Below are 18,452 nucleotides of genomic sequence, written 5' to 3' on the forward strand. Positions count from 1 at the left end.
TTCATTAGTAGTAATATTGATAATAGTAATATTGATATTATTTTGAAATCATTTTCTTCATATTTTAAGATAAAGCAATGTTATTGGTTGAGATTTTCAGTGTAAAATATACAATTATAAAATCAAGTAACCACTTAAAAATACAATAATGTTAAAACTGAATTGGAAATAGTAATATGAACTTAGTAATTTTTAAAATACAGACGTTCCTTACTACTTGAATTTTCATTATTGAAACTTTCAATATTGAAATTCAAGGACTAAAAAGACCACCGAAAAGGTCTATAAACATTGTCATTCCAATAACAATTGACATTCCAAGGGCCAGGATCTTGGTATCTCATATTATACAAGGGACTATCACTGGCTGAAGTTTTCATTAATTGAACCTAAAACAAATGAAACATAAACAGAATAATGATTGTAGCTAATTAAAACATTTGATTCCATGTTTTAATTGACTCATGAAAATCCATTACTCTATAAGGATATCAAAAAAGAGAAAGCAAGAAAAATATTTACTCCTCACCATTTATTTATTAAGCCAACTCCTCACTTAGAAGTTGTAAATAAAAAAGCAAAGAACTCAACATTTAACGTGCCTTTCCAACAGAACTGTATTTCAGGGTACTAAATAGTCCCAACTGATGAAAAACAGCTGTTTTATCAAATGTCGGCTAATGCAGAAGCAATGACAGAATTAGAAAAATGGTATTTGACAAACCCTAGTGAAGTTACTGATTCAGGCAAGAATTACTAAATAGTGTTAAAAGCATTAGGAGAATGGATGATAAGAAAATGAACATTCATATTATTACCTGTCACAAGATCAGCCTGTTAACCTAGTGATCAAAGTTAGCATCACTAACAGTGGTGTGAACTGGAATTATGTATTTCCTCACATTGCACAACACAAAACACATATCATCCATGATAAATTCTTAAGTCTCTATATCTAATTTCCAGTTTCTGGGAAATACAACGGTAGAAAAACAAGCCGAACATACTTCGAAGAAGCAATCAGACAAGTCCAAAGATAAGATATTTTATAACAAAAAGGCAAGGCAATATCTGATTAAAGGACTGTTTGTTTTTGATTACAATAAATTTTAAGGAACATAATAATCAGATGCAATGCATGATTCCAGATTGTATCCTAGTTTGGACAAACAAGATATAAATCACAATTTAGGGACACCTGGGTTAATTTAAATATGGACTAGGTATTAGGCATTACTAAGGATTTATTAACATTAATTTTATTAGGAGTGATCATATTGTTTTGGCTACAAAAGAAAAAATTTTTCTATTTTACAGCTGTATATAAAGGATTTAGAAAATATCATGCTTGTCGGGAGCTGCAATAGGCATTACTGACAAAATGGAGGCACGGCCCCAACCCCCTCTCCTCATCCCGCAGGCACGGTCCCGGGATGAAGGAGTTAGGTCTTGTGATTCTGACTTGTCCTTTCCTTCCTCCGGTTGAGTTGGCTGGAAAGAATGTTATAATCCATAAAGTTAACTATTGACATTTGTTCAAGGATCTTTACAAAGAATGTTCCAGGATGCCCACATAGGCTGCAGCTTGAGGCCATGGGAAGCACTGTTATCTAAAACCTGCCTGTAAGGGGAATGTTTATGGCAAAAGAAGTTTGCTGAGTTTAGGGGTTAGGAATAATTAAGAATAGTTAGAAGCTAAAAGTTTAAGGTATGTTGTAGTGTTGGCATATTTTACTATAGCTTATAGAAACTAGGAATTTTAGAGATACTAATAGCTAAAGAAGTCTTTTTAGGAGTTAATGAGCTCAAGCAGGATTTAGAAAGATAAGAAACTGAGGAATGTGGTATGCAGCCCAGAGACAAACTTGAGTTACAATGTAATCACAAGGACACTTAAGAGGGAACTCTGAAGGACAACAATGATTTATGGAGACAGTAAATCTGGGCGAGGGGAAACTGAAGATGTCATACCTTTGACCTAATGCTTTTGTAAAAGTATAAAAGAAAACCTGATGCTTAAAATAAACATGCAGCCCAGTGCTTTGAGTCAGAGACTGCATCATTTTCTCTGCCTACCCCGTTCATCCCCTCAGTGCTTCCCTGGCTGTCGGAGCTGGACTCCGGCACATGCTGTTTGTAATTTACTTGAAAATACTTCAACTTAGGACTTCTCTGGTGGCTCAGTGGTGAAGAATCCACCTGCCAATGCAGGGGACAGGGGTTTGACCCCTGGTTGAGGAAGATCCCACATGCCTCAGGACAACTACTGAGCCCACATGTCACAACTACTGAAACCTGTGCTCAGCAATGAGAAGCCCACACACCACAGCTAAGGAGTGGCCACCACTCGCCACAACAACAGAAAAGCCCGTGCACCAGCGAACACCCAGCACAGCCAAATAAATGAATAATATTATTTAAGAAAAGAAGAAAAAAATACTTCAGCATAAAAAAAGTAAACAGGTAAAATGGGAACTTCCTAGACTGATCCAGCAGTTAAGACTCACACTTCCACTGCAGGGAGCACAGGTTCAGTCCCTGGTTGGGTCTCTGTCCTGCACGACACAGCCAGAAAGTATTGTTAAAATTTTTTTTTCATTTTTGTTAAAGTAAAGTGAATTTAAAGGAAAAAAATTTAATCTATACTAAAAGAGACAAAAGACACTGGATAAGAAGACTTTGCCAGATACAACAAAAACCCTGTCAAAATGACACAATTTTGAGCTTAAATCGAACTTTACTAAATAAACTCACCATTTAAAAAATTCTATTGTTAAATGCTATAATATGGTAAAGTTCACATACAACTATCTGAATTTAAAGAGTTACAACAGACTGAGCCTACCAAGCCTTTAGGATCACAGGGTCTGAATTCCTCAGTGCTCCGGAGGGAAAGGAGTGAGAATGCAGAGTCTGGTCTGGGGCACACATAGGCTGATCCAGTGTTGCTCCAGCCTCCCTGGGGCAGGAGTTGGTTCTGGCCTAACCCAGACCTTGCAAGATTTCTCTAGAACATTCCAAAAGAGATGGCACTCCTTGTAACCACTCCATCTACACACACACACACACACACACGCTTCACATTCATACCACAGGTTCCAAAATGCAAGTTTCTCAAATCTACACCTTATGCACACTTTTCAACGTCCACAATCTTCACCATATATGGTCTTAAAATACAGGCTATTCTAATATAAAGACTATTTACCATTCAGTAAAATAAGCAGTTTGTATGGGGCAGGTATATAATAATGATACCCATGTGCTAAAAACAAAACCCTCCTATGACATATCTTGAAGAGGGCACAGCAATCCACTCCAGCATTCTTGCCTGGAGAATCCCCTGGACAGAGGAGCCTGATGGGTTCCATAGGATAGCAATGAGTCAGACATGACTGAAGCGACTTAGCAAGCACACATGACATACATTAACTCACTCAATCACTTATTCAACAAGCATCAATTGAATGGGCCAAGTACTTGTTCTAGGCCAAGGAGTAAACTAAGCAGCCAGATAAAGAATTGACTGAGCCACAGCTCCTTAATTTAACTCAAACTAATACAATTACACTCACTAAGACTCGAAGTTAAAAAGAGCAAGAGAAACAGACAAACAGTGAAGGAAAGATAGGCAAGTGATTCCACTTGCTTCCGTTCGAATATAGTGTTTCTCCATGTAAGGTCCCTAGATACAGCTTCATCTAGGAACTTGTTAAAAATACAAATTCTCTGGCCTACTTGTTAAAAATGCAAATTCCCAGGCCTACTGAATTAGAAACTGTGGGGAGAACCCAGTGATTTGTGTTTTAACAAGGCCTCCGAGTAATTCTGGAGCTTCCCAGGTGGCGCTAGTGGTAAAGAACCTGCCTGCCAGTGCAGGTAGACTTAAGAGACACAGGTTCGATCTCTGGGTCAGGAAGATCCCCTGTAGGAAGGCATGGCAACCCACTCCAGTATTCTTGCTTGGAGAATCCCCTGGACAGGAGCCTGGCAGGCTGCAGTCCTTAGGGTCACACAGAGTCGGACATGACTGAAGCAACTTAGCGCACATGCACACCAAGTAATTCTGATGTACAGCTAACGTTCTGAGAACAAATGTGTTAAGCCCCTAAATAAGACATGAATCTGCTCTTCCTTCTCTCGATCTATGTTTCAGAATACTTCTAATATGTAAGCATCTCAATATGCTGAGACCTGGGTTCAATCCCTGGGTGGGGAAGATCTCTTGGAGAAGGGAATGGCAGCCCACTCCAGTATTCTTGCCTGAAGAATCACCATGGACAGAGGAGCCTGGCAGGCTACAGTCCATGAGGTTGCAAAAAGCCAGACATGACTGAGTGACTAACATATAAACACACACACACACACACACACAATGCTGAATGAGACTCTGATGCTCAAAGATGTGAATTACAACCCACCACGGCCCCTAAATACAAGCCAACTGCATCATTTGAAGTTCAGCAGGAAAAACCATAATCTGTTTCAACAAAGGAAGAAAGATTAGCTGTGCTAGAGTTAAAAAAAGGAAGTACATGGCTCTCTAACAAGATGACTTCCCTCTGGTATTCTCAAAGATAATTCTGCCATCAGTTCAGTTCAGTTCAGTTCAGTTCAGTCGCTCAGTTGTATTCGAGTCTTTGCGACCCCATGAATCGCAGCACGCCAGGCCTCCCTGTCCATCACCAACTCCCAGAGTTTACCCAAACCCATGTCCATCGAGTCGGTGATGCCATCCAACCATCTTATCCTCTGTCATCCCCTTCTCCTCCTGCCCCCAATCCTTCCCAGCATCAGAGTTTTCCCAATGAGTCAACTCTTCACATGAGGTGGCCAAAGTATTGGAGTTTCAGATTCAACATCAATCCTTCCAATGAACACCCAGGACTGATCTCCTTTAGGATGGACTGGTTGGATCACCTTGCAGTCCAAGGGACTCTCAAGAGTCTTCTCCAACACCACAGTTCAAAAGCATCAATTCTTTGGCGCTCAGCTTTCTTCACAGTCCAACTCTCACATCCATACATGACTACTGGAAAAACCACAGTTGTGACTAGACGGACCTTTGTTGGCAAAGTAATGTCTCTGCTTTTAAATATGCTATCTAGATTAGTCATAACCTTCCTTCCAAGGAGTAAGCGTCTTTTAATTTCATGGTTGCAGTCACCATCAGCAGTGATTTTGGAGCCCCCAAAAATAAAGTCTGACACTGTTTCCACTGTTTCCCCATCTATTTCCCATGAAGTGATGGGACCAGATGCCATGATCTTAGTTTTCTGAACATTGAGCTTTAAGCCAACTTTTTCACTCTCCTCTTTCACTTTCATCAAGAGGCTCTTTAGTTCTTCTTAATTTTCTGCCATAAGAGTGGTGTCATCTGCATATCTGAGGTTATTGATATTTCTCCTAGTGATCTTGATTCCAGCTTGTGTTTCTTCCAGCCCAGCGTTTCTCATGATGTACTCTGCATATAAGGTAAATAAGCAGGGTGACAATATACAGCCTTGACGTACTCCTTTTCCTATTTGGAATCAGTCTGTTGTTCCATGTCCAGTTCTAACTGTTGCTTCCTGACCTGCATACAGGTTTCTCAAGAGACAGGTCAGATGGTCTGGTATTCCCATCTCTTTCAGAATTTTCCACAGTTTCTTGTGATCCACACAGTCAAAGGCTTTGGCATAGTCAATAAAGCAGAAATAGATGTTTTTCTGGAACTCTCTTGCTTTTTCGATGATCCAGCGGATGTTGGCAATTTGATCTCTGGTTCCTCTGCCTTTTCAAAAACCAGCTTGAACATCTGGAAGTTCACGGTTCACGTATTGCTGAAGCCTGGTTTGGAGAATTTTGAGCATGACTTTACTAGAGTGTGAGATGAGTACAATTGTGTGGTAGTTTGAGCATTCTTTGACATTGCCTTTCTTTGGAATTGGAATGAAAACTGACCTTTTCCAGTCCTGTGGCCACTGCTGAGTTTTCTAGATTTGCTGGCACATTGAGTGTAGCACTTTCACAGCATCACCTTTGAGGATTTGAAATAGCTCAACTGGAATTCCATCACCTCTACTAGCTTTGTTCGTAGTGATGCTTCCTAAGGCCCACTTGACTTCACATTGCAGGACGTCTGGCTCTAGGTGAGTGATCACACCATCGTGATTATCTGGGTCGTGAAGATCTTTTTTGTACAGTTCTTCTGTGTATTCTTGCCACCTCTTCTTAATATCTTCTGCTTCTGTTAGATCCATACCATTTCTGTCCTTTATCGAGCCCAGCGTTGCATGAAATGTTCCCTTGGTAGCTGTAATTTTCTTGAAGAGATCTCTAGTCTTTCCCATTCTGTTGTTTTCCTCTATTTCTTTGCATTGATCACTGAGGAAGGCTTTCTTATCTCTCCTTGCTATTCTTTGGAACTCTGCATTCAGATGGGAATATCTTTCCTTTTCTCCTTTGCTTTTCGCTTCTCTTCTTTTCCCAGCTATTTGTAAGGCCTCCTCAGACAGCCATTTTGCTTTTTTGCATTTCTTTTCCATGGGGATGGTCTTGATCCCTGTCTCCTGTACAATGTCACGAACCTCTGTCCATAGTTCATCAGGCACTCTGTCTATCAGATCCAGTCCCTTCAATCTATTCGTCACTTCCACTGTATAATCATATGGGATTTGATTTAGGTCATACCTGAATAGTCTCGTGGTTTTCCCTACTTTCTTCAATTTAAGTCTGAATTTGGCATTAAGGAGTTCATGATCTGAGCCACAGTCTGCTCCTGGTCTTGTTTTTGCTCACTGTATAGAGCTTCTCCATCTATGGCTGCAAAGAATATAATCAATCTGATTTCGGTGCTGGCCATCTGGTGATGTCCATGTGTAGAGTTTTCTCTTGTGTTGTTGGAAGAGGGTGTTTGCTATGACCAGTGTGTTCTCTTGGCAAAACTCTATTAGCCTTTGCCCTGCTTCCTTCTGTACTCCAAGGCCAAATTTGCCTGTTACGCCAGGTGTTTCTTGACTTCCTACTTTTGCATTCCAGTCCCCTATAATGAAAAGGACATCTTTTTTGGGTGTTAATTCTAAAAGGTCTTGTAGGTCTTGTAGTGATTTTCAATTTACTCATTTACTTTAGGGCCCAGCTTTCTTGTAAAATGAGATATTTCCACTCCTTTTAAAAGCAGCCCCCAAAGAAACATATTTCAATAATATGGTCTAAAGGTTTCAAACTTGAAAATATGGGTATGATATATATATATATATTAAAAGCCCATCTAGTCAAGGCTATGGTTTTTCCAGTGGTCATGTATGGATGTGAGAGTTGGACGGTGAAGAAAGCTGAGTGCCACAGAATTGATGCTTTTGAACTGTGGTGTTGGAGAAGACTCTTGAGAGTCCTTTGGACTGCAAGGAGATCCAATCAATCCATCCTAAAGGAGATCAATCCTGGGTGTTCATTGGAAGGACTGATGTTGAAGCTGAAACTCCAATACTTTGGCCACCTGATGCGAAGAGTTGACTCATTGGAAAAGACCCTAATGCTGGGTAGGATTGGGGGCAGGAGGAGAAGGGGACGACAGAGGATGAGATGGTTGGATGGCATCACCGACTCGATGGACATGGATTTGGGTAGACTCCGGGAGTTGGTGATGGACAGAGAGGCCTGGCGTGCTGCAATTCATGGGGTCACAAAGAGAATGGGTATATATATATAACATATATATACACATATATGTTAAATGTATATGGTAAAAAAAAATCTTGCCATAGAAAAGGCTTATATCTAGAATTACAAGAGCCACAAGAACTTTAGAGAAAGTCAAACTTCCTTATATGGCTACTCTCAGGGCACTGCTGCTCCTAGCACTCCCTAACTGTTTAATTTGGGAGAAAAGGGGTGGAACTCTGGTATGACAGAAAGCAAGCAGATTCAGGAGTTAACAGATGTGAACTTGAATTGTTACTGTGAGGTCTCAGGCAAGCCACTTAACCTGTATGAGCCCCATTTTCATCCTATATAAAATAAAGATAATAACATACAACTCAAAGGATTACTGTGAAGATTAAACATACCTAAAGTACCAGGAAGAGTCACTAATGTATAATGCATGCTCAATGAATGTTAGCTCTCCACTCCACCCCATCTGCACACCAGTCCCAAATGGGGTACCGAGATGAGGTGAGTGAGGTGGAGAGTGACGAAGCTCTTCACAGAATTATAGGACATCCCACTAGGACATCAAAATCTCCTATTTCTTGAGTGCTTCAGCTAAATATTAAAGAGTTAGAAACAGGTAGTGAAATATCCTTTGCAAAACATTCATTTACAGAATTTTCTTGACTCTTCCTAATCATCAGGGATATCCACTTCAGACTATACAACTGTAGACAGTTCCCAATACCTAATGGCCCGGCATGCTAGGTGCAGTGTGCCCTCTGCTGTGGAGAGCTGAGGGCTGCATGCACTTTCAGCTATGTGATCCTGAGTAGAAATTTTATAAATCACAACAGAAACAGACAAGGGACTTAGAAGCCAGTTGATCTGCATTTTTCAACTGAAAAAAAAACAGGCTCAAAGAGGTCAAGTGGCTTGGCCAAGGTTACAAGTCAGAGGCAAACCTGGAATTTTTAATGATCTTTTCAATTTGGTATATTGAGATAACTAAAATAATAGCACCATAAAAGCCACACAAACATGACCTCAAAAAGGGAAAACACCTCTAGTCACACACAGCAGTTCTCTCTACAATATGGTCCTATTTCAATTGATATTTCAAGAGACATTTCCCTCCTTCACCTTGTAGAGGATAAAGAGATCCATGAGAATGGGTAGACAGGGAGAAACAAAGGGAACATCCTTTAAATAGTTTATTGTGGCAACAATAACTACGTGGACTTTAAAACTGCTCAAAAATAAAATTTACATCCAGAAAAGCCTGTAAGAACATCACACCTATTAGAAGCAGTTTTGGTGGCAACTTGGAGAAAGGGGAGGTTAACACAGAACACCTATTCTGGGTGTGGTACTGTGCTGGTGCTTTACACAGATCACCTTATCATCCTCCCCATCAGCCTCTGGGGGCATGTTCATTACACCAATCCTATAAATAAGGATACAAAAGCTCAGAGAGGTCAGATAACTTGCCTAAGGTAATATAATAAATAAAAGTAAAATACAATTCTTCTTCATGTGCATTTTTCACTACTCAATCCTACCTCTCACAAAATCCAGTCTGCTTTTTTCATTGTAACACACTACTGCAGATAGGGCTGGCTACAAACTCCAACCTTCAGCAGGGGGCACTGGAGTATCTTTCTCCTAGATTTGCAAAATGAAGTACACATTCCCAACCATATACTAACAGTTATACTGAAGAACATAGTCTTTTCACTGACCTAACTCAGTAATTGTTACTATATTGTTTTTAATTCATTTAATTATATAAAAAGAAAACAATGTTGACTCTTACTCAGTAGGCTTTAGTTTTAGGAAAATTAGTTTATATTTGGTTTCATTTACATATCCAGATATACAATAACAACAGAATTTTACTAAAATACACAGGGCAAAAAACAGACTCACACTTCAAATCAAGGTACCTTGAAAGAGGGCTCTCTGGTGTCCAGTTCTAGACCAGAGACGTTGAAATGAGATAAGACTTCCTTTCCTCCATTTGACGTGTGTGTCCTGTATTAATTTTGGATTTATGGCATGACATTCTGTTAGAGTTCCTAAATGGAGACTAACATTGTTTCTGGGCAAGCTGGACCTCCCCTGAAGGGGTAGACACCTTCATGGTAGAAGGACACAACTTCTAGAAGGAACCAAAACCTGAAAGGATGGTGGGGTTTTGCCAGGTTCCAGGTCTGTGGGTGGGAAAAGTGGAGCCCGCCTAAGCTGTCCCTCACCCAGGAGGAGCCCCTGAGCTGGGACTAGATGGTAGAGCAAGCTATATCTTATGAATCAGATCATGGGTGACTCTTGGCTTATTTTCACTTGATTATGTCAGAACATTTCAAGAATCCTTTGAATGTTCTACTGTTGCAGCAAAAACAGAAATGAGTGAACAGCCTTTGGTACATACCAGTCAAATAGGCCTGCAAGATTTAAACAATCTTGGTTATTCTTTAGCTGTTACTACTAACAAACACTTATAGCTAGACTTGCCCTTTACAAAGCTAAACAAAACTAATCACTGTCTGATCCCATATGTATTGTACTTGGCACCTGACATTCTTCTTCCCCTACACTGTCTTGTAGCTTTCTGCATTTTCAAAAAGGCCATGGGCTAGATAACTTCAGTGACACCAGACCTGGTTGCTGAGTTGCCTAAAGCCAGCTGTAGCCATTTTGAAACTTTGCAGAAGGAAAAAAAAAAAATACTAGACTTTCAGAATGATATAAAACTCCCTATTCCCCAGGGAGAGGGGGCACAGTTCTTGAGGTGCTAGCCTGCTATGTATTCCCCTTTGCTGGGCAAAGATAAAGCCATTTTTCTTATCCTTCCAAAACTCTGTCTCTGTATTTCTCTTCAGCACTGGTGCACAGAGAGTCAAGATTTTGGCAACACAACCTTTATTCATCTGTATTTTGAAGATACCAGGAAAGTTCTTGCTGTTCAGTTGCTCAGCTGTGTCTGCCTCTTTGCAACCCCATGGACTGCAGCACGCCAGGCTTCCCTGTCCATTACCAACTCCTGGAGCTTACTCAAACTCATGTCGAGTGAGTCGGTGATGCCATCCAACCATCTCATCCTCTGTCATCCCCTTCTCCTCCTGTCTTCAATCTTTCCCAGCATCAGGGTCTTTTCTAATAAGTGGGCTCTTTGCATCAGGTGGCCAAAGTATTGGAGCTTCCGCTTCAGCATCAGTCCTTCTAACGAATATTTAAGACTGATTTCCATTAGGATGGACTGGCTGGATCTCCTTGCAGTCCAAGGGACTCTCAAGAGTCTTCTCCAATAGTTCAAAAGCATCAGTTCTTTGGCACTCAGCCTTCTTTATGGTCCAACTCTCATACATGACTACTGGAAAAACCATAGCTTTGACTAGATGGACCTTTGTTGGCAAAGTATTGTCTCTGCTTCTTAACATGCTCTCTAGGTTGTTCATAGCTTTTCTTCCAAGGAGCAAGTATCTTTTAATTTCATGGCTGTAGTCACCATCTGCAGTGATTTTGGAGCCTAAGAAAATAAAGTCTCTCACTGTTTCCCCATCTATTTGCCATGAAGAGATGGGACCAGATATCATGATCTTAGTTTTCTGAATGTTAAGTTTTAAGCCAGTTATTTCACTCTCCACTTTCACCTTCATCAAGAGGCTCTTTAGTTCCTCTTTGCTTTCTGCTATAAAGGTGGTGTCATCTGCATATCTGAGGTTATTGATATTTCTCCCAGCAGTCTTGATTCCAGCTTGTGCTTCATCCAGCCTGGCACTCCTCATGATGTACTCTGCATGTAAGTTAAATAAGCAAGGGGACAAGATAGCCTTGACATACTCCTTTCCCAATACGGAACCAGTCCATTGTTCCATGTCCGGTTCTAACTGTTGCTTATTCTGAAGATACAAGGAAAGACTGGATGGTAAATTTGACTTAAAAGAATTAAAAAGGAAACAGTGTTCCTTGATGACAGAGTGGAGATGGTGACAAGGAAAAGGATCACAAGTCCCTCCAAGAGGAAGGTGAGTCTAAGAAACAGGAATGTCCTTCCCTCCCCACAGGGATGCTCCCTTCATTGCCAATCATAGAAGGTCTAGTTTATTTTAACAAGGAAGGTGGATGTTTGCTCCGAGATACCCTTCAAATCAAATCATCCTTCTATGTAACAAGATGTGGTATATTTTCAAACATTCTTCTGTGCATATTAATATATGCAAAAGAATTGTATTCTTTCCTTCTACATATTATTTGTAACCTGTTCTTAGTCTCAAAAAAGAAACTCTTAGATATAAATTATTTACTTAAAGGTAAAATAACAAACTGAGAAGGGAATAAAAGGATATAAGAGAGTCCACTGTGGAAAATATTTAGCTATCCAACTTCCTACACCTACAAACGGATTGTTAGAAAGGCAAGAACACAATAGCTACCATAGTGCTCCTGTACAAGACAGATACTTTATAATTATTAAATGAACGCAGTTCAAATCTTCTAAATGTGTTTTCCCACATTTCTGTGTATAAGGACCTCTTGTTAATGTTAAGTTCTCATAGACATTTTATATATCAAGCTAATGCTTGAGAAAATATAAGAGAAGTTATTATAAACTGAATAATGGTATAAATAAATATCACAATGGCATCTAATTATATTTTTAACAGTACATACTTGGTCGGAAAATGGGTACAACAAAATTCTACAGTGCTCAGGAAGCCTCCTTTCCCCTAACCAAGAACTTTGGACCCCAAAAGGAAAATCATATTCTAAATTACCAAAATCCTATGACATCATAATATTCTGTACTCTAATATTAAAACAAAGGTGAAGATACCCTGCCCTTTAGAAGACCCAAAACATTCCAGTAAATCAATACACATTTTGTCAAAGAATAGTCAAGTGTTCCAGAAGAGGAAGATTCTGGTATCACCTATTGCCTAAACAACTCTGTGATAGCACCACACAGTCAGTAACTGTGGCTTCAGGAAGCTATGTACCACCAGAATTACCTGACCACAGCCTAAGCTCTCAAGTTCGAAATTATCTATTTAAATTTTAGGAAATATTACATCATCGGAGGGCACTATTGTATAAGCAATAAAGTGGGAGAACTGTTAAGTTTTAAATATTAGAGTCATAAAATTTTAGGACAGGAGGGGAACTTAAATCTCAAGTCCTAAGTCTGAAATGAAAAAAACCTGAGTTATAGAGATGTCAATTACTTTAAATCTTTCTTTTCAAACAAAGATATATTCACATAGTTTAATATCAGTGTTCAAAATGCATCTTGTTAGAAGTCAGAATAGTGATTATTCTTGCAGGGGAAAGGTGACTCTAAAAGAGAATTAGAGGATTCTAGAGTTAAAATGGTGCATTTTTTCTATACTCGTCATTTAGTTAGGGCTTCCCTGGTAGCTCAGTGGTATAGAACCCACCTGACAATGCAGGAGACAAAAGAGACGTGGGTTCAATTCCTGGGTCAGGAAGATACCCTGGAGGAGGGCATGGCAACCCAGTCCAGTATTCTTGCCTGGAGAATCCCATGGACAGAGGAGCCTGCCAGGCTACATTCCATGGGGTTACAAGAGTTGGACATGACTGAAGTGACTTCGCAAGATAATTAGCAAATAGATTTGTAAACACTTGAGACTGCATTTAAGATACTTTTTATTTTATAACGTACATGCCTATGTTTCTACCTCACCATGTTGTTCTTTAGTCGCTAAGTCATGTTCCACTCTTTTCCAATCCACATGTACTGTAGCCCACCAGGCTCCTCTGTCCATGGGATTTCCCTGGCAAGATTGGGTTGCCATCTCCTTCTCCAGGGCATCTTCCCAATCCAGGGATTAAGCCCAGGTCTCTTGCATTGCAGGCAGATTCTTTACTGTCTGAGCCACCAGGGAAGCTCCTATTTCACTATAGTCATATGTAAATTATACTAAATCACATCTGTATTTAATTTTTCTTTCACTTAAAAATGTGTACTGAGTACTGATTAAGTAACAGGCATTAGGAAAGAGAACTAAGATACAGTTCCATTTCTCAAGTTTTTAATCTAAAAAAGTGATGAGCATAACTAACAAACAGTCACAAGATGGTAAGTTCTACATACAAAGTATGGTGGGAGCTGATAGGTTACAGTCTGACCCAAGGGAATCATGGAAGGCTTCACTGAGGAAGTGATACCTGAGTTGAACTCTGAAGAGTAACAAGAATTTTTTTCAAGTACAGAAAAGCGTGTCAAACAAAGAGCATGATGAACTCTGCAGAACAAGCATATTTAGGAACTGCTGTTGTTTGTAGCAGAAGATACATAATTTAAGAGATGATGAGATTAGATTCACCAGGCTAACACCTAAAATCTCCATATAAAGAAAAACCTGAAATCTGAGATTACCTCTCTAAACCAACAATAAGTGAAATAGGTGCACGAGCAATAGAGCCTTAATGAGGCAGAGATTTTTGTCTGTTTTGTTCACTGCTAAGTCCCCAATGAGTAGAATAAGGTCTGGCACATGGTATAAGATCAATGAATAGGGATTTCCCTGGTGATTCAGGGGTTAAGAATCTATGCTTCCACTGCAGGAGTCCTGAGTTCAATCCATTGTCAGGGAACTAAGATCCCACTTGCCACATGATGCCACCAAGGTGGGGGGGGGGGTGGAATCAATGAATATACATAGAATGAATGTATACATCCTAGATCTGCAATTGGTATTAAAACAAACCCAACACAGCTTCAGAGAAAAGTATGACTCAAAGCAATGAGAATGGAAATCCAAGTTTCCAGGGTCAAGTATGTGCAAGTTCATTTATTGCAAGGGTCTGTTACTGCCTTTGGAAGAGTTGCAGAATGCTGTAGTCAGATGTACCTTTTGCCCAGACAAATCACATGTCTGAGGGAGAACCCAAACATAAAATCTAAACCTGACTCATAATAGTTTAGCTTTACCGAGGCAGCTGAGGAACCAGAACTGTACGCCCTCTCCTGGGAGAAGAAATAGGAAGATAAATAAGTCCAAATTAATGCAGGCAAATCTGATTAGATGGGCAGGGGAAGGACTAATCAGAATTTTGCTAAAGTATATAAGCTAAAAGGTCAGGGATGACTTTGAGACAGGGTTTTTGTTGTTCAGTCGCTCATGGTGTCCGACTCTTTGTGACCCCGTGGACTGCAGCATGGCAGGCTTCCCTGTCCTTCACTGTCTCCTGGAGCTTGCTCAAACTCATGTCCAATGAGTCAGTGATGCCATCCAACAATCTCATCCTCTGTTGTTTCCTTCTCCTCCCGCCTTCAATCTTTCCCAGCATCAGGGTCTTTTCCAATGAGTCAGCTCTTCGCATCAGGTGACCAAAGTATTGGAGCTTCAGCTTCCAAAGAATATTCAGGGTTGATTTCCTTTAGGATTGACTGGTTTGATCTCCTTGCAGTCCAAGGGACTCTCAAGAGTCTTCTACAACACCACAGTTCAAAAGTATCAATTCTTCAGTGCTCAGCCTTCTTTATGGTCCAACTCTCACACCCATACATGACTACTGGAAAAACCATAGCTTTGACTATATGGACCTTTGTTGGCAAAGTAATGTCCCTGCTTTTTAATGTGCTATCTAGGTTTGTCATGTATTCTTGGGCTTCCCTTGTGGCTCAGCTGTTAAAGAATCCAGCTGCAATGCGGGAGACCTGGGTTTGACCCCTGGGTTGGGAAGATCCCCTGAAGAAGGGAAAGGCTACCCACACTTCAGTATTCCTGGCCTGGAGAATTCCATGGACTCTATAGTCCATGGAGTTGCAAAAAGTTGGACACAACTGAGCAACTTTCACTTTCACTTCTTCCAAGGAGCAAGTGTCTTTTAATTTCAGGGCTGCAGTCACCATCTGCAGTGACTTTGGAGGCCAAGAAAATAAAGTCTCTCACTGTTTCCCCATCTATTTGCCATGAAGGGACAGGGATGGAATTGGATGTCATGATCTTCATTTTTTTAATGTTGAGTTTTAAGCCAACTTTTTCACTCTCCTCTTTTACATTCATCAAGAGGCTCTTTAGTTCCTCTTCACTTTTTGCCATAAGGGTGGTGGCATCTGCGTATCTGAGGTTATTGATGTTTTTCCTGGCAACTTGATTCCAGCCTGTACTCCATCCAGCCTGGCATTTCGCATGAGGTACTCTGCATATAAATTAAATAAGTAGAGTGACAAGATACAGACTTGACATACTCCTTTCCCAGTTTGGAACCAGTCCATTGTTCCATGTCTGGTTCTAACTGCTGCTTCCTGACCTGCATACAGATTTCTCAGGAGGCAGGTAAGGTGGTCTTGTATTCTCATCTCTTGAAGAGTTTTCCACAATGTGTTGTGATACACACAGTCAAAGGCTTTAGTATAGTCAATGAAGCAGAAGTAGATGTTTCTCTGGAATTCTCTTGCTTTTTCTATGATCCAACAGATGCTGGCAATTTGTTCTCTGGTTCCTCTGCCTTTTCTAAATACAGCTTGAATATCTGGAAGTTCTCGGTTTATGTACTGTTGAAGCCTAGCTTGGAGAATTTTGAGCATTACTTTGCTAGCTTGGGAAATGAGTGCAATTGTGCAGCAGGTGTGACAGGGTTATAGTCACATTTTCTAGGGCTGTAAAGCACTTAAAGCTGTGGTTCTTGGCCAGTGCACAGTTATTTAACTTGAATAACTGCTTCCTATAAAATGTCTATCATACTGGCTCATTCAGCATCATACTAGTGTTCAGTAAATCAAATGCGCTGCCAAATGTCGATTTGATCAATGTCTAAGATATGGTTTTCCAGCAAAGAGTTTACAAAGAAGAAGAAACCTGGGAGAGGTATAAGGTCCAAAGGCAAAAAGTAATTAGAGGGAATAGTTGAGACTCTAGGTGGGAGGGGGATTAGTATTGCCTGGAGATTCTGAGGAGACATGAGAAAATGGTGCCAAAGACGCAGACGGAGGGATTTGATTTGGAAGGAGGAACCCCTCCTCTGCTGGGAAACAGATGGGCGCGGAAGGAATTACATCTCTAGGTGGAGAAGGAGGAAACTGAAAGGGTTATAGCTAAAACACCTCTCACACAACAACAAAGTTGTTTAATCAGTGAAATAGGCAGCAAGGCTATCTATTAAAGGAGAACAGAAGGGCATAGTGTAGCAATGATTTGAAGATAGAAGTAAAAGTACAGCATGGAAGAAGGAACTGATGCTCAGGCCTCCATTGGATCCCTGAGTTTAGAGGCTAAATTTGCAGGCAACACTTCTTAGTTGTGGGATTGCTTCAGCAAACATTCACCACCCAGGATAGTAAAGAAGTTTAGTGGCTGGATAAAACCAGGATGGGAGCTTCATAAAGCGGCTGTGACATAGTACACAAAAAGCAAGAGAGTTGAGGTCATCCCTGATGTCCATGCAACCATGAATACTCAAAGCCATGAGGTCCTCTCCTTCACAGGCAAATGCCGCCAAAATGTCCTTGTTGAATTGCAAGGGAATCTAAATTATGTTATATTTATTCCATTTTAAAAAGTGAAAAATCTTGCTGGAACTCAATACAGTAATACCCCATCACTCATGTTGGGTATGTTCTAAGATCCCCAATGGATGTCAGAAACTGCAAATAATGCTGAACCCTATAGAGTGAGCAAACCCTAAACAGTCAGCCCTTCATATCCATGGATGCAGAATCTACAGATACATAGAGCCAGCTGTACTACGCCAGTGTATAATATGATATATAAGGGCCCTAAGCATCCATGAATTTTGGTATCCTTAGAGGGGTCCTGGAATCAGTTCTCTGTGGATCCCAAGGGAAAATATTCTATTTTTTTTTCTATGCTAACAAATGGACAGCATATATAGCATGAATATGCTGGACATAGGGATGATTCAGGTCCTGGCAGGACGGAGCAGAAGGTGTGAGATTTCATCACACTACTCACTCAGAACAGCATATAATTTAAAACTTAGTGTTTATTTCTGGAATTTTCCATTTAATATTCTTGGACCAAGTGTGACTGCAAGTAACAAACTGTGGAAAGAAAAACTGCAGATAAGGGGGACAATATATAAGCTTTTCATTAATAATCTTTTAAAAATGACATAATATTATCAAACAAAACTTCACAGGTTTATATTCTCTTACTTTGTCAAATATGATATGATGTATTACTAATATTTTTCTTCCTTCATGATGGAAGAGATGAGGCTGGTATCTAGTCAAATGTAACGGATAAAGACCCCCACCCCTAAAAAGGCGAAACCATGCTTCTAAAGTTCAGGATACAGACCTGTGATACAAGCAATCTATAATCCAGTTTTCTGTATCCCGTCCTCTGAAGGAAGGTCCTCCTGCAGAGGGCCATGAAGACTTCCCAGATCTACTCCTCTCCAACTGAGCAAAACCCCAGTTCTTACCCATATAGCACAATTTCTAAAATCCTCACAACTCCATTCACATCCTAGTACAGTTTTCTTACCTCTCACAGATGGCATGCCTAGAATTATGTGCTATGCGTGAAATGTGGTCTAATGAAGTGCCATGCTCACCCATGGCTAGAAATCAATAACTCTGTGAGTATATTTATAGATATAGCTCCACCAACACAGCCTACTTTAAATTGAGAGTCAGGGAAGGTGTTTTGGATTGAACAGTTTCCCCCAAAATTCATGGTCTTCCTGGAACCTCAAAATGTGACTTTATTTGGAAATTGGGTCGTTACAAATATAATTAATTAAGATGAGGTCACACTGGAGTAGAGTTGGCCCTTAATAGAATATAATTGGTCTCTTTATAAGAAGAGAAGAAACAAAGACAG

General features: G+C 40.2%; 1 protein-coding gene across 20 annotated transcripts in view; it reads right to left on the minus strand.

Moving 5' to 3' along the window:
• The window catches only part of PRCP (prolylcarboxypeptidase), an 89,902-nt gene that overhangs the window by 44,391 nt on the left and 27,059 nt on the right, over positions 1-18,452 (minus strand). The gene's annotated exons all lie outside the window — the stretch shown is intronic.

This window comes from Giraffa tippelskirchi, chromosome 10 (assembly GCF_054371585.1).
Source record: "Giraffa tippelskirchi isolate mGirTip1 chromosome 10, T2T-mGirTip1v1.2.pri, whole genome shotgun sequence".
Classification (NCBI taxonomy): Eukaryota; Metazoa; Chordata; class Mammalia; order Artiodactyla; family Giraffidae; genus Giraffa; species Giraffa tippelskirchi.